General features: G+C 37.7%; 1 protein-coding gene and 1 non-coding gene across 5 annotated transcripts in view; one reads left to right on the top strand and one right to left on the bottom strand.

The window, feature by feature from the left end:
* Positions 1-16,138, top strand: part of WAPL (WAPL cohesin release factor) — a 77,473-nt gene that overhangs the window by 30,824 nt on the left and 30,511 nt on the right. The gene's annotated exons all lie outside the window — the stretch shown is intronic.
* Positions 1,458-1,564, bottom strand: LOC113885626. The gene has a single exon (XR_003509278.1). It is a non-coding gene; the product is annotated as a U6 spliceosomal RNA (small nuclear RNA).

Below are 16,138 nucleotides of genomic sequence, written 5' to 3'. Positions count from 1 at the left end.
TCTGTTGTTTTTTTTTTTTTAAAGTGTTTATCGGGCTGTGCTGGGCCCTTCACTGCTGTGTGAGCTTCAGCGGTGGCAGGCAGGGGCTCCTGCCTAGTTGCAGTGTACGAGTTCCTCACTGAAGAGCTCTCCTTGAGGAGCTTGTGCTCTAGTGTTCAGGCTTCAGTAGTTGTGTCACGTGGGCTCAGCAGTTGTGGTGCCTGGACCACAAGTAGTTGTCCCGCAGCATGTGGGATCTTCACGGACCAGGTGTTGGTGCCTCCTGGCATTGACAGGCAGATTCTTTACCACTGCGCCACAAGGGACGCCCAGGTCTGTGTTTTACTGCCAGACTTGTCCACCTTGACTGCACCGTTTTTATATTCTTAGTGCATAAGGTTTCCAATTTTTCCACATCATTACCAACATGTTATTGTCTGAGTTTTCTGATAATAGCTATCCTCATGTGTGGGAAATAGTATCTCATTGTGGTTTGATTTGTATTTTACTAATTAATGATGTTGAGCATCTTTTCATGTACTTACTGGACATTTGTACACCTTTTTAGAGAAATGTCTATTTAGTGCCCAATTTTTAATTGTTTGGTTTTTTGTTGAGTTATAGGAGCTCTTTATATACTAACGCCTCATTAGATACATAATTTGCACATAAATGTTCCTGTACTGTGAGTTGTCTCTTTACGTTCTTGATAGTGTGCTTTAATATCAGTGAAGTCCAATTTATCTTTTTTTTTCGTTACACACACTTTTGGTGTCATATTTAAAATCATTGTGAGATTGAATGTCTACCTTTTCACCTGTGTTTTCTTCTAAGTTTTATAGTTTTAAGTTTTACATTTAGGTCATTGATTCATTTTGAGTTAATTTTTGTATATAGTGTTAAGGGTAAGTTCATTCTTAGGCATTTTATAAGTCTTTTTTTTTTATCTTTTATTTATTTTTAGTTTTTTAAAATTTTATTTTATTTAACTTTACAATATTGTATTGGTTTTGCCATATATCAAAATGAATCTGCCACAGGTATACATGTGTTCCCCATCCTGAACCCTCCTCCCTTCTCCCTCCCCATACCATCCCTCTGGGTTGTCCCAGTGCACCAGCCCCAAGCATCCAGTATCGTGCATCGAACCTGGACTGGTGACTTGTTTCATATATGATATTATACATATTTCAATGCCATTCTCCCAAATCATCCCACCCTTTCCCTCTCCCACAGAGTCCAAAAGACTGTTCTATACATCAGTGTCTTTTTTGCTGTCTCGTATACAGGGTTATTGTTAGCATCTTTCTAAATTCCGTATATATATGCGTTAGTATACTGTATTGGTGTTTTTCTTTCTGGCTTACTTCACTCTATATAATAGGCTCCAGTTTCATCCACCTCATTAGAACTGATTCAAATGTATTCTTTTTAATGGCTGAGTAATACTCCATTGTGTATATGTACCACAGCTTTCTTAAAATATGAAACGCTTAACGAATTTGCGTGTCATCCTTGCGCAGGGGCCATGCTAATCTTCTCTGTATCGTTCCAATTTTAGTATATGTGCTGCCGAAGCGAGCACTATAAGTCTTTTAAATATGGTCCTGCATAGGTATTGAGAATAATTTGCTTGACTTTACCCTTGTATTTAAAAATTCCTTTACTTAAATAGCGTATATAATGTTATTGTAGTTTTGTTATTGTAGATTGAACTACTTTTAAGCAACTAAAAAATTAGCGTGTCTATATTATCTGGCCTCATTTTATTTTTAATTCTTTTACCTCTGAAGAGCCAGTTAGGAATCTTTTCAGAGTGATTGTGTTATACTTTTGTACCGCCATGTACCCACCTCCCAGCAGGGGGAAAAAAAGTGCTTAATGCTAATTTCAATGGCGCTAACTTGCTCTGGAGCCAGGGGCTATGGTAGTGTGGTGTAATGGCTGTGGTCCTTAATTTTTAGGTGAGTGTTTGATTTCTAAAATTGTGTATGGCATGTGTTGATTTCTAGTGTGAAAGTTACCACATTTTTTGGTCTCAGGACTACAGTCTTAAAAATTTTACTGAGAATCCCAGAGCGATTTTGATTATATATGTTACTATTTACCAGTATTTACCAAGTTAAAAATGAAAACGTATATCAAAGATACTTATAATTCACTTAAAATAATAATAATGATCCGTTATTAATGTAGCATTTTAGTGAGAATTATTTTCTTAAAACAAGAAGTGAGATGAGTAGCAGTGTTTTATGTTTTTTGCAAATCTTTTCATATAGTTTGGCTTAATAAGACAGCTAGATTCTTCAGAATTGTTGTTGTTTAGTCACTGAGTTGTGTCTGACTTTTTTGTGACTCCATGCTGCAGCATGCCAGGATTCCCTGTCGTTCACCATCTCCTGAAGTTTGCTCAGCTCATGTCTGTTGAATTGGTGATGCCATTCAACCATCTATTTTCTTTCACCCCCTTCTCATCCTGTCCTCAGTCTAATGAGTTCGCTGTTTGCATCAGGTGGCTGAAGTATTGGAGCTTCAGCATCAGTACTTCCAATGAATATTCAGGGTTGATTTCTGTTAATATTGATTGGTTTGATCTCTTTGCTGTCCAAGGGACTCTCAAGAATCTTCTCCAGCATTAAAATTCGGAACCTTCAGTTTTTTGCCACTGAGTCTTTATGGTCCAGCTCTCACATCCGTACATTGACACTGGAAAAAACATAGCTTGGATTATTCGGACCTTTATTGGCAAAATAATGTCTCTGCTTTTTAATAGGCTGTCTAGGCTTGTCACAGCTTTTCTTTCAAGGAGCAAGTATCTTTTAATTTCATGGCTACAGCCACCATCTGCAATAACTTTGGACCCCAAGAAAATAAAGTCTGTCTCTGTTTCCATTGTTTCCCCATCTGTTCGCCATGAAGTGGTGGGACTGGATGTCATGATCTTCATTTTTTGAATGTTGAGTTTTAAGCCAGCCTTTTCACTTTATTTCACCTTCATCAAGAGGCTCTTTAGTTCCTCTTTGCTTTCTGTGATCAGAGTTGTGTCATCGTATGTCTGAAATTGTTGCTATTTCTCCCAGCAGTCTTGATGCCAGTTTGTGGCTCAACCATCCCGGCGTTTTGCATGATGTACTCTGTATTGTAAGTTAAATAAGCAGGGTGACAGTATACAGCCTTGACGTACTCCTTTCCCAATTTGGAACCAGTCTGTTGTTCCATGTCCAGTTCTTTTGCTTCTTGACCTGCATACAGGCTTCTCAGGAGGCAGGTAGGTGGTGTGTTATTCCCATCTCTTTTAAGGATTTTCCACAGTTTGTTGTGATTCACACAAAGGCTTTAGCATAGTCAGTGAGGCAGAAGTAGATGTTTTTCTGGAATTCCTTGCTTTTTCTAAGATCTAACAGATGTCGGCAGTTGGATCTCTGGTTCTTTTTGGGATTAGCAGATGCAAACTAGTCTATTTAGGATGGATAAACAGCAAGGTTCTACTCTTTAGCCCAGGGAACTATATTCAGTATCCTGTGATAAACCATAATGGAAAAGAATATGAGAAAGAATATATATGTATAACTGAGTCACTTTGTTGTACCACAGAAAATAACACAGCATTGTAAATCAACTGTACGTCAATAAAAATTTTTTAAGAGACAGCTAGATTCTCATATCTTCTACATTCAGTACTTTTTATTATATTGTTTTAGTTGAAAAGTATGAAGACATTCTAGCCTAACAGTATTTTAAATAGCTTTTTCAGGTAATCATGGACATTCTGTTTTGCTACTACATCAAAACGCATCAAGCAGGAGTTACTTAAAGATTAATTGAAGCTTGGGATCTAAAACCATGCCAGTGAACTTTTCATACTGTTACATTAAAATCTATTGGTCTGTCCTGCTTTTGAATGAATCTTTTACACATGAGTGTTTTATAACATCATACACTGGTCTTTTGGAAAATACTGATTACACTGGTTTATCCCAGCTTTCATATGATGACACACTGTATTATACAGTATCAAAAATATCACTGTCAGACTGAAGCTGTCAGGTTCAAAATAGTAGATAAAGTTCTCCAAAATTTTAGTTTTTGCTTAAAAGTAGAAATTTTTTTCATTGGCAGAAAATACTTCAGGGAAAACGACTGGCAGTGACAGGCCTGCTTTGTTCATTTTTGAGAAAATGTCTGCCTGACACCAGGTCTGTGTAAGCAGTTTGTCAGTCTTTCACATAAACAACGGTGTTCAGAAAAAAAGTAGCTAGTTCAGCTTGAAACTTGAGCAGTAAATAGTGTTTTTTATTTGATACAACCACACTTTGTATGCAACAGGAGTGTTTTAGGTACACTGATTTTTTTCACATAGATCATTAGTGCACTTAAGGGTTACAATTTAATCAGTAATTTTACCTAATTCATCAAAGGCTTTTTTCTTATGTGACAGTGGCATTTTATTTTGATTGTTTATTTTTCTTTGGGGTGTAGGTGCTTTACAATGTATGTTAGTTTGAAACTGGCATTTTATTTTATAACTGGAGTATGTAGCATTGAAGAATATAATTACTTATATACAGTTCAGAGCCCCTACCTTGATTCATGCTAAGACATCAACAGCTTTACCCAGCATTGCTTTTGCACCATCCCTACAAATATCCACACAGTGAAAAGGGCAGATAACACATTATTTTTCTGAAAATGGATTTTTCTTTGTAGACGCTCTGAAAGTTTCCATAGACCATAGTTTGAAAACTTCTGATTTATAATATTCTACCTTATTTCCCCCTCCCTCAACTTTTTATTATGAAAAGTAAAATTTACACAAGATGTGAAAAAAGCAATGTGATGAATACCATATTCCTCTACCTAGATTGACCTCTCTAGTTGTTGTAATGACACACCAAGGCACCTTCCTCTCCCCTCTTCATGTGTGTATGTGTGTGTGCGTGCATGTGCACATGTGTATTACATAACATTTTTCCTTGTCCATTTGAAAGTAAGTTGTGGAGTTATAGATCACATGCATTTCTCAAGAAAAAGGACAGTCTTCATAGCTAACTGTGGTTATATGATTAGTAATTCTTTGATATAATCTGATGTTCAGTCCATATTCAGTTTTTCTCAACTCTCTAAAATGAGACATATATTTTTTTCCCCAAACTGAACTGATTTACGTGTTATGTCTCTTTAATCTTGAGCAGTCTCTTCATCTTTTAAAATTCCCCATGACAGTGATTTTTTTTTTTAAGAGCCCAGGATATCTGTCTTGTAGAGTGTTTACACATTCAGAATTTAACTGATTGTTTCTTGATGATATAAGTCATTACCCCACTGTGTTAAAATAGTATAGTGTCATAGAACACTGGAGTTAAGTTTGTATGTTTGACTAGGCTGAGGTTAAACGTGTTTTGGCAAGAGTACCTCAAAAGTAATATTGTGTATGTTGTATCACATTGGCAGCTGTGTAACACCTGCTTATTCTGCTTAGTACTGACTGCCTGCTGAACTGCTGGGCACATGGCTGCCTCCACAACTGTCCAGTTGTGATCACTGGAGCCTCAAAAATAAAAGTATATTTTTCCTTTTATAATTTAGTTAGTAAGCTTCTGGGAGTTACTTTGGCGCCATGTGAATATTCTATTGCCCATTAGGTTTGGCCAGCACAACCATTTCAAGCTATTTGTCTCCTTTTGATACAGCCCCATCATCTTTGAGCACTTTTTTCGCTTTCTGCACAGATGATGACCCAGAGTTTACTTTCAGTCATGGAATCATTCATTCATCTAAAGATCAGTTCTTTCTGTGGGGATTAGTACTTAGAAACCCAGAACTAAGTGCTGTGTGTATTCATTGCTTCTAGACTTGTTCATTGGATAGAGCTATGAAATATATTGAAAATAAACTGAGTTAATAGTTTCATTTCAGATTTAACATTTCAGAATTTTGTACTTTGTTTTCTTGGTTTATTCTATAGCACACATTACTTTTTAAATTATAATACCAGTATTACTATGAACAGTAAATACACTGAAAGAAGTTTACGATTTCTTTCTAGCTCCTTTTGTCTTTAAATTATTTCTCTAAGGATGAAGTGATAGTAACGTGTTCCAAAGGTTTTTTTTTCTTAAATTAATTTTTACTGGAGTATAGTTGTTTTATAGTGTTGTGTTTCTGCTGTAGTGTTTGAAAGTTTTGAGGTAATTTTTATCTTAGGTATTTTAATTTAGTATTCGAGTTCATTTGTACTTAATTTCATTTCTTTAACTTAGTTTTAAACTTTATATTGGATTCATTTCTTTGCTACTGGCATGACTTAGGAGGCAGCAGTGTACATTTACTTGACCCGATTATGAAGGAATCTCTCTGGCCTAAAGTAAATCAGGTCATGCAAGCAAGTAGGCAGAAGACCTATTTACTGTTGATGGATAATGTCAGAAGAAAATTAAGAAAATCATTATTATGAAACCAAAAGAGCTATGAGTTTGAACTCATTTGAAAGATGTAATATAGGTAAAGCCCTGCCTTAAAACAGTAGTGCTGATTTAATCCCCAAAGAGGCTTCAGTAAACTTTTCATTTCATTTTTAACCTCCTATTGAAAGGTTTACCCCAAACCCTTTTTAAGTGGAATTGTGTCAGAATTTTTTTCACTTAGATATTACTACTGTTTAGGTGGGTCAGTAAACTTCAAAAATGAGACTTTGATCCTGAGTGTTATAGTACTTTAATGAAAAGTAATAATAATGCTTTAGATCCCATGGAAATTACATATCCTTATGAAAATATCCAAAGAATTTAGAAGCCTACGTCAGCAAGAGAGCAACAAGAAGCTAAGCAGTATAAAATCCTTAGGTCTTAATAAGAAATAGGTCATCCATTTGTCTTCAAGACAGCTAAAGAACTACTTGAATTGTTTAAAAGGAGAGAACCATTGAGAAACACAAAACTGAAATTTAACCTATTGAGTTTTGATGAGTATAAAGGAATAGAGCAAATAAATGGGATCAGAGTTTTAAGCATTTATAAATTCAGTGAAAAGAATAGATTTGTTTCATATATAAGAAATTATGATTCATGTTTTTGATGTTAAAAAAGACAAGCTCAGTTCTTCAAGGAGTTTTTATGTAGGTTACCCCCCAGATCTCCAGAAAAAAAGGAAAGGAGGGGGTCACTAGGTAGTGGGTGTAGAAAGTGTTCTCAGCAGTTGCTCCATTTCTCCATTATAAGAGGAATACCCCCTGGTATTCACTGGTAGGACTAATAGGTCAGTGAGAGTATCTGGGTCTTCTCTAATCTGATTAAAGGCACTAATGACCTCATTTCTGAGTGGTGGAAAGGTGGCCCATGTCTTGCAGTGGCAAATTTTTCTCCTTACCTATCAGGCTTTCTTGGCTGTTTTGCATTGAGTAAATCTTTGTTATGGAGGGTAGCCCTGTACATTGGAGAATATTTAGCAACATTTCTGGCCTCTGTCCAACAGATGGCTGGTCCCATTCCTCCCCTACCCCCATGCCCCTGTTTTCAACCAAAAATGTCTTGGATACTACTAAATATCCTATGGGGTTCTAAATGGGCCCCCCTATCATGTATGGCTTGAGAATAAGCTGCAGACTTAATGCTGATTACTCCCAAATACTGGGTTCAGTTCAGTTCAGTTCAGTCGCTCAGTTGTGTCTGACTCTTTGCGACCCCATGGACTGCAGCACGCCAGGCTTCCCTGTCCATCACCAACTCCCAGATCTTGCTCAAACTCATGTCCATTGAGTTGGTGATGCCATCCAACCATCTCACCCTCTGTAGTCCCCTTCTCCTCCTGCCTGCAATTTTTCCCCAGCATCAGGTATTGCGTTGGCCAACACAGTACCTTAGTTTATAGAAATGAGAGTACTTTACTCCCCATTGTAGGCAGATGCTTTACCCTCTGAGCTACCAGGGAAGCCCCATAGCTATAGTATACCCATCAAAACCATGTAGTTAATAACACTGATACAGTAATTCAGTGTAATCCACATATCCTGTTCAGTTTTCCCAATTGTCTGAATAATGGCCTTTATAGCAGAACAAATCCTACCCTCCCCAATCTTCCATGATCCAGTCCTGCATCACATGTTGTATTTAGTTGTCATAAATCTCCATCCTTCTTCAGTCTGAATATCTGTGTCTTTCCTAGTCTTCTCATGGCTTTGACATTTTTGAAGAGTTAAGATCAGCTATTTGTTGAATGTCCCTCAGTTTGTGCTTATCTGATGTTTTCTTGTGGTTCAGTTCAGTTCAGTCGCTCAGTCGTGTCCAACTCTTTGGGACCCCATGAATCGCAGCACACCAGGCCTCCCTGTCCATCGCCAACTCCTGGAGTTCACCCAAACTAATGTGCATTGAGTCGATGATGCCATCCAGCCATCTGATCCTCTGTTGTCCCCTTCTCCTCCTGCCCCCAATCCCTCCCAGCATCAGGGTCTTTTCCAGTGAGTCAACTCTTCGCATAAGGTGGCTAAAGTATTGGAGTTTCAGCCTCAGCATCAGTCCTTCTAAAGAACACCCAGGACTGGTCTCCTCTAGGATGGACTGGTTGGATCTCCTGGCAGTCCAAGGGACTTGTAAGAGTCTTCTTAGGTTATGTGTATTTGGTGGAAATACCTCAGAAGAGATGCTCTGTTTTAACTGCATCATACCAGGTAGCACACAATGTCAGTCTGTATCATAACTATATATGTTAACTATCCCCTGAAGTTTATCAGGTTCTTCAGCTCCTTATCAAGCTTTTACCCACTAGTTTTTTTAAGAAGTTTAGTTTTGGTTGTTCTGGGTTGTTTCTGTGTGAGCTCTTCTCTAGTTGGGGTGAGCAGGGGTGCTCTTCGTTGCAGTGCATAGGCTTCCCGTTGCTGTGGTTTCTCCTGCTGCTGAGCGTGGACTCCAGGGCGCGTGGGCTCAGTAGTTGAGGCTCCTGGGCTCAGAGCACGGGGCTCAGGAGTTGTGGCTCATGGGCTTAGTTGCTCTACAGCATGTGGTATCTTCCTGGGTCAGGGATCAAACAAGTGTCTCTTGAGTTGGCGGGCGGATTCTTTACCACTGAGCCACCAGGGAAACCCTACCTACTAGCTTTAGCATTGAGTTTTTCATGAATCGATCTTTACTCTGATTCTTGTTGAGTGTTTTTTTTGTGTGTTAATTGTATTGTTCCTTCCATAGTTGTTACTAGTTGGCCTTCTACTGTAAGGTAGATTTTTTTTCCCCCTCTCACTCATGTACATAAAGAATATGTGTATTTATATATTCTTATTATGTACATTATGTATTCATTATTACATATCCATTTATATATTAATTTCTTTATGTCAGTATGAACATGGATTTCTTGTTTTATTCAGTCATTTGTTACTGCTGTTTATTTAAATAGTAGTACTATCATTATTTCAGTACTCAGGTTTTCTTAGATTTGGCCTGTGGGTGTTTTTTCAGACGGGCTTTTAACATGATCCACTATTTTGCATTTCCTTACTAATGACACACTAAGATGCTTGTGATACACATTCCCAGGCCTGGAGTCAGCTATGTCTCCAGGGACCCCTGTTTTCTTAGTGGAGAATGATCTTTAAAAATAAAATCTGGTCCCAAGGTTTGGTCATTTCTTCTGGGGTATCATTGCTTCTAGGCCTACTTTGAGTCAGCAGAGCAAGGCAACATGTGAATATATGCATTTTCTTCCTCTCTCTCACCACTAGTACCCACCACCCAGACACATATTTATTTCATATCTGTGTATTTTTAGAAACATCACTTCACACTGCTGCTGCTGCTGCTAAGTCGCTTCAGTCGTGTCCGACTCTGTGCGACCCCATAGATGGCAGCCCACCAGGCTCCCCCGTCCCTGGGATTCTCCAGGCAAGAACACTGGAGTGGGCTGCCATTTCCTTCTCCAATGCATGAAGGTGAAAAGTGAAAGTGAAGTCGCTCAGTCATGTCCGACTCCTAGAGACCCCATGGACTGCAGCCCACCAGGCTCCTCGTCCATTGGATTTTCCAGGCAAGAGGACTGGAGTGGGGGTGCCATTGCCTTCTCCTTCAGTTCATCCTAGATACCTGCATTTCTAGTTCAACACCATGTTTTATTCTAGCCTTCCCGCTTTCTGCATTTTACTTCCCTTTTCCGATACTGAGTATCCTTAATACCGTCCTTTTGTATAGAGCCAGTTTCCTGGCCACACAGGCCAGCTCCTCAACTTCAGTGCCACTAGCTGAGACGTCCCACTTTCCTCTACCTGTCTTCCCATGTTAGAAAACATTAACTTTCTGTAAGCTTGCTGGCAGTGAGAATTTTCCCCAACTTCACCAGGAATGTAAAGAAGGGTTGTTTATAACAGAATTGAGGGCTGGCTGGGTGAAAAATGTGTCAGAAAGATGAGGAAGGTAAAAGTTCTGGTAAGAACATATTTAAAATGATTATTCAGAAAAGTTGTCACTTGGAAGGCAGAAAAAGTAAAGACATGGTTTGAGGGATTAGGTTGAAATAAACCTGGTTTTAAGTACCTGTTCTTTCTTTGTGTGGTTTTATTTGAACATCTGGTAATTTAAATTTTTGTTTTTCAGTGCTACCTTATTTCTGATCACTGGCTGTAGCCAGTCTCCCTGAATTCCATTATTTTGTTATTGCCATATATGTTCTGAGAAACTTAGATCATTTCTTTTGCCTGATCTGTTCTTTGATTTTGATCTTTCCATTCAGCTGTTGCCAGTTTGCTCTGTTCGTAAGGGATTATCCATATAATCATCCCAACTAACCTTCTGTGCTTACATTTTACCTTAGGCTTTGGCTGTCTTATTTTGCCAGTTAAGATTATTGCTGGGTCATTGATGAAACTAACCATAGTGTCAGTCTCAGTTTCAGTTCTCAAATATTTATACCTTCACTTTCATCATTTCCCTGTGGTTTTATGCTGGGCCCATCTGGTAGTGTCTTTTGTTTGACTCTCAAAGGAACGTTTTGGACTTTTATTTTTCTTCCCTTCTGTTTTTCAATATGACACAGGATAGTAGGTTTTTTGGGTAAGTAAGTTAAAACTTGATTATCAGCTTGGTAATAAACTTAGCTGTATTTGAAAGTTAAAATTGTGTAAAGCTGTGGTTTTAAAGTGTAGTTTTTATGATTTTGTAAACTCATTTTTTGTTTTGTTTTGTTTTATAAAATGAGTTTATATAGGTTGTCAGTCAATTTAAACCCAGAATCTTAAAGTTGAAGTGATTTTAAAGAACACCTCTCACTCAAGAACAGATGTTCATTTATAGTATCCTTCTCTAACAGAACTCTGATGAAGCAGCTTATTTTTCTTCACATTGTTGGTTACCTTTGTTCTGTGTCTGGGGATTCATTGACCATCCCTGGATTCAGTCATCAAAACAGTATGAGATTTACTGTATTCTCATGGTATAGAGAATGGACTAGAAATCTGAGACACAGACGAATGTGAAGCCTGAGAAAGAGACGCTAACCACTGGTCTGCTGGTGAGAGGGTTGTTGGCCAGAGCATAAACATAAAAAAGCCACTGTTCCCAGGTTGGTGAGTCAAAGAGTTGTTGAAGCTGAGTGTGTTCTGGTTGAACCTGGGTATGGAAGAGGGTCAGTTTTAGTTTGCTTTTCTTTGTCATTGTTTTAGTTCAGCACATAACTACATGCATTTCACAGTGCTAGGTATTGGGGGTATGAAAAGGAAAAAGATAAATGTCTTAGTGAGGTATTAATAGAATGTTTTTCCCCATGGAAATTTTTGAGTAGTCTTAGTATTTCATATTTATTCCAAAGCAAGCATATCTCTCTTCCTTTTATATAGGTAGTATTTAACTTAAATATTAAACCAGGTACTTAAATCATTGATCTACATTCTATAAAGATATAGGAAAATGTAAGTTATTTTCTCTGTGTGATCTAATTCTGGTGTTTTTTTTCCTTTAATATCCTGGGAGGATTTTAATAAGGCATAAAAATACCATTAATCTTTTTGTTTTCTTTAGTTCAAGTTCCTTTAAAATTGGAAAATTCAAAATACTTCACTGTGGCTTATTTCCCAGAAAATGAAGTTCAAATTGAGAAAAATGTAGCCATGAGTTAATCAAGAGCATGGGAATTCTGACATACTTGTGACATTTAAACATACAGAGAGAGAGAGAACGTGTTTTAGGGTGTTTATAGTTTGGAATTTGGTTTTCCAATTTGTAATACATTTTATTTAGAGTTCATTGGGCTTCTGGCATCTAGAATACTTTTTGCTGAACTTATTGATACTCCTATGACTTCATACTAATGATGACCATAAATTAGCATCAGATGTATAATACTGGGAGTTTTTTGAGGATGGTGACCATATATTTTTCCCCCCCAGCATTAAGTTCCTAGTGTCTGAGCTACAGAAAGTGTACATATATGTTTATTTCTAAGATTTTTGGAAGTATCTTTCTGCAAAGAATGTGTATCGTGAAGTGAAGTGAAAGTTGTTTAGTCGTGCTTGACTCTTTGCGACCCCATGGTCTATACAGTCCAAACTCTCCAGGCCAGAACACTGGAGTGGGTAGCCTATCCCTTCTTCAGGGAATCTTTCCAACCCAGAGATCAAACCCAGGTCTCCTGCATTGCATGTGGTTTCTTTACCAGCTGAGCCACCAGGGAAGCCCAAGAACACTGGAGTGTGGGTAGCCTATCCCTTCTCCAGGGGATCTTCCTGACCCAGGAATCGAGCCGTGGTCTCCTGCATTGCAGGCGGACTCTTTACCAACTGAGCTATCAGGGAAGCCAAAGAATGTGTATAGTACTAAATATTTGATTTTTATATTTGACAATTGGTCAACATCAAATCTGGGGAAATTTTAGCCAATATTCTTCTAATAGTTTTTGGCGCTTTTCCCCCCTCTGGGGACTGGTCTTACTTTGAATCAGCCTAAAATCAGCAGAAATTGCCTGTAGTCTAACAGAATCAGGCTTATTGACTTATTGCAGTAAAGGATACTGCACAGCAGAGACACTCACGGGGCATCTTACCAAAGAAAAGTTTTTATAGGATTTTGGGGGAACTGGGAAGTTTAGGTGAAATTTAAATGAAATAGTATTTGAGAAGTTCAGGGCAAAGTGGTGTTGTCTGTGAAGGGAATTAATTTTTGCCTTCTCATTTATTTATTGGGCTTGATGAAACTTTTCCCGGTGTGTGCTGCCATTCTATCCATCTTTTTAAAATTTTTTCAGTCTTGGTTTCATTTAGTTAGATAGTTTAGATAGTTTTCTGTTGACCGTTTTCAGGTTCTTCAACAGTGTCTGTGTGTGTTAGTCGCTAAGTTGTGTCCGACTCTGTGAATCCATTCACTGTAGCCCACCAGGCTCCTTTGTCCATGGAATTCTCCAGGCAAGAATACTGGAATGGGTTGCCATGCCCTTCTCCAAGGGATGCTCCCAACCCAGGGATTGAACCCAGGTCTCCCTCATTACGGGCAGATTCTTTACCGTTTGAGCTACCCGCTGCCTAGTCAGCTATTAATCCCAATTATTAGTTTGGATCTCTTTTATATCTTCTTTTTCTACTTAACATAATTGTTTCCCTTACCTTTTTACCTATGTGGGATATGGTTACAGTTATTTTCAATATCTTTTGTCACCTAATTCTGTCATCTGTATTGTTTATAGATCTGTTTTTATAGTGTACAGAGGTGAATTTGGTAGAACCAGGTTGAAAAATAACCAGGAGGAAATTGTGCTAAGAAAAAGTATAGATGTGTTAGTCACTCAGTTGTGTCCGACTCTTTGTGACCCCATGGACTGCACCCTCCAGGCTCCTCTGTCTATGGGATGTTCCAGGCAAGAATACTGGAGTGTGGGTATCCCTTCTCCAGGAATCTTCCCGACCCAGGGATCGAACCAAGTCTCCTGTATTGCAGGCAGATTCTTTACTGTCTGAGCCACCAGAGAAGCCCTAAAGATTGGATGAGTTGAAGCTAAAATTCACGCCCTTTGGTCTTTATGGATTTCCTAGGGACCTACCACAAATACAACTATGAGCTTCTTAGAAGCCAGGGCAAAGAAGATTGTCAGGGGCCCACTGGCTTTTTAGGGAAAAATCATTAAAAATAGAAGACTCTTACTAACTTTGGGCAAGGTACAGGTTATGTTCTCATCTCTTTCTGTGCTTCAACTGAGAAGTATTGCTGTTGAACTTTCATTTGTTATGATTGTTTAATATTTTATTTAAGAACATAAATAAAGGATATCTTTATTCCTTCCCATTTTGTAGCGATTGCCTATATTAAAGTTGAATTATTCTTTTTATTACTCTTTGATTTCTTTCTTTTACTCTTGTCTGAATTTGATTTAGTTGTTTCATGGAAATTAAAATAATTAACTGATAGAATGATGATTTATACCTTTTCTATTTTACACGTTTTCTGAGGGAATTTTAAAAACTTTTTAATATTTTTATTTGGAAATAATTTTTAAAATAGTTTATATTTGGAAATAACTTAAAAATTATAGAAGAGTCACAAAAATAATATAGTACAATGAACATTCCTTACCCTGATTATCTTAATATTTGCTTTTTCATTTGTTCTGAATAGTTAAGGGTGAGTTTGTGTATGTACATATGTATCATTAGCCCTTTACTCCTAAATACAGTGTGTATTTTCTAGTTAATGTCCACATCATCTTTAGTAAATTTAACATTGTTTCAGTATTTTTACCTAATGTGTTGCTTCAGTTTTGTCATTTGACACAATAATGTGCTTTGTAGCATTTTCCCCTCCCTGGTACAGGATCCAGTCTAGGGTGAGGTATTTTATTTAGCTGTTTAACTGTGTCTTTAGTCTCTCTTAACTAGGAACATTTCTATAGTCTGTTTTTTATGACTTTGACATTCCCCCGATCCTCCCTTCAAAAAATAGCTTCTCATTTTGGTTTAATCTGAAGTTTCCTCATGATTAGAGTCAGGTTATTCATTCTATGCTGAAATACTGTATAAGTGATGATGTATTCTGTTCAGTGTGCCACCTCTGGATGGATGTTAATTATAATCACCCAGTTAAAGGGGTAGGCCCTTATATAGTTGCTGTATGATTATTTTCTTCCTCTTGTAACTAAAATGCAGTCTTTGAAGAGACTGTTCAACTACTTTGTTCTTCATACTCTTCGATTTAATATGCATGATGATGCCTTTCTGATTCAGTGTTTAACTGTGCTGCTTGCAAAATAATCATTTAGTCAGTTCTCAACACTGCTGTAAGCATCAACCCATCCCTTTCCCCATTTGTTTTATTTACTTATTTTTATTTGTTTGGTTGTTTTATTTCTGTCATTATGGACTCATGAGTCATTACCTTTTAAAAAAAATGGTTCATAATTCATTATTTATTTTATAAGTACATTTGTCATGATGTGGCTAGTGTGCCTCTTCTGTCACTGTGACATACCCCCATCATTCTGTGAGCACTTTCTTAGTTTTTGGCATAACACAGTGTTCGAGATTCATCTCATATGTGCTCTGCTCCAGCCCTGGAATCAGGCCCATTCTCTGAGTTCTGTTCCCTCTAGTGAGGAGCAGAGACCAAGATGGGGACAGTAGACATGGTCTTCACTTCTTGGCCCTTTTTGGAGATGGAGATAGGAAATGCGCATCAAAACACATCCAGATTCCAGCATATGTATGCATATAGATTTCCGCACATATCTGTTCTAGAAATCATGAGTGCACACTACAATATTAGCCCGTCCCTGCAGGGTTCTCTCTTGCCTTCTGTCTTTACTCGCAACACTTTTACTCAAACCTGTAATAGGTCTAAAATAGTTACAGAGTTGCTTTGTCCATTCCACTGCAATAAATAACTCTACTAATGTGTTTAGGATTTATTTGTAATCCTGCACTTGTCCTACCCTACATTCTCTGTCTTGAGGTGTAAAGATAAATACTGTGCTCATAAGTTACTGAGATTAGTTCTGTCTGCCCGTCTCTTGGGCTTTCTGTCTTCCCTTCATTGTATTTGCTGTTCATTTGAATGGTGAGTAGGTTTGTTTGTTCTGGTTTGCTTTCACTTTTAGGTTTTTTCCTCCCTTTTATTTGTATTTATTTAATTTATTTGACTGATTATGCACAACATTAACATGCTTCCAAAAGTCAATACTGTACAGAAAGGTAAATTCAATG

The sequence above is a fragment of the Bos indicus x Bos taurus genome, chromosome 28 (assembly GCF_003369695.1).
Source record: "Bos indicus x Bos taurus breed Angus x Brahman F1 hybrid chromosome 28, Bos_hybrid_MaternalHap_v2.0, whole genome shotgun sequence".
Taxonomy (NCBI): domain Eukaryota; kingdom Metazoa; phylum Chordata; class Mammalia; order Artiodactyla; family Bovidae; genus Bos; species Bos indicus x Bos taurus.
The sequence above is the reverse complement of the archived record's forward strand: the minus strand, read 5'-3'. Positions and strand labels throughout refer to the sequence as shown.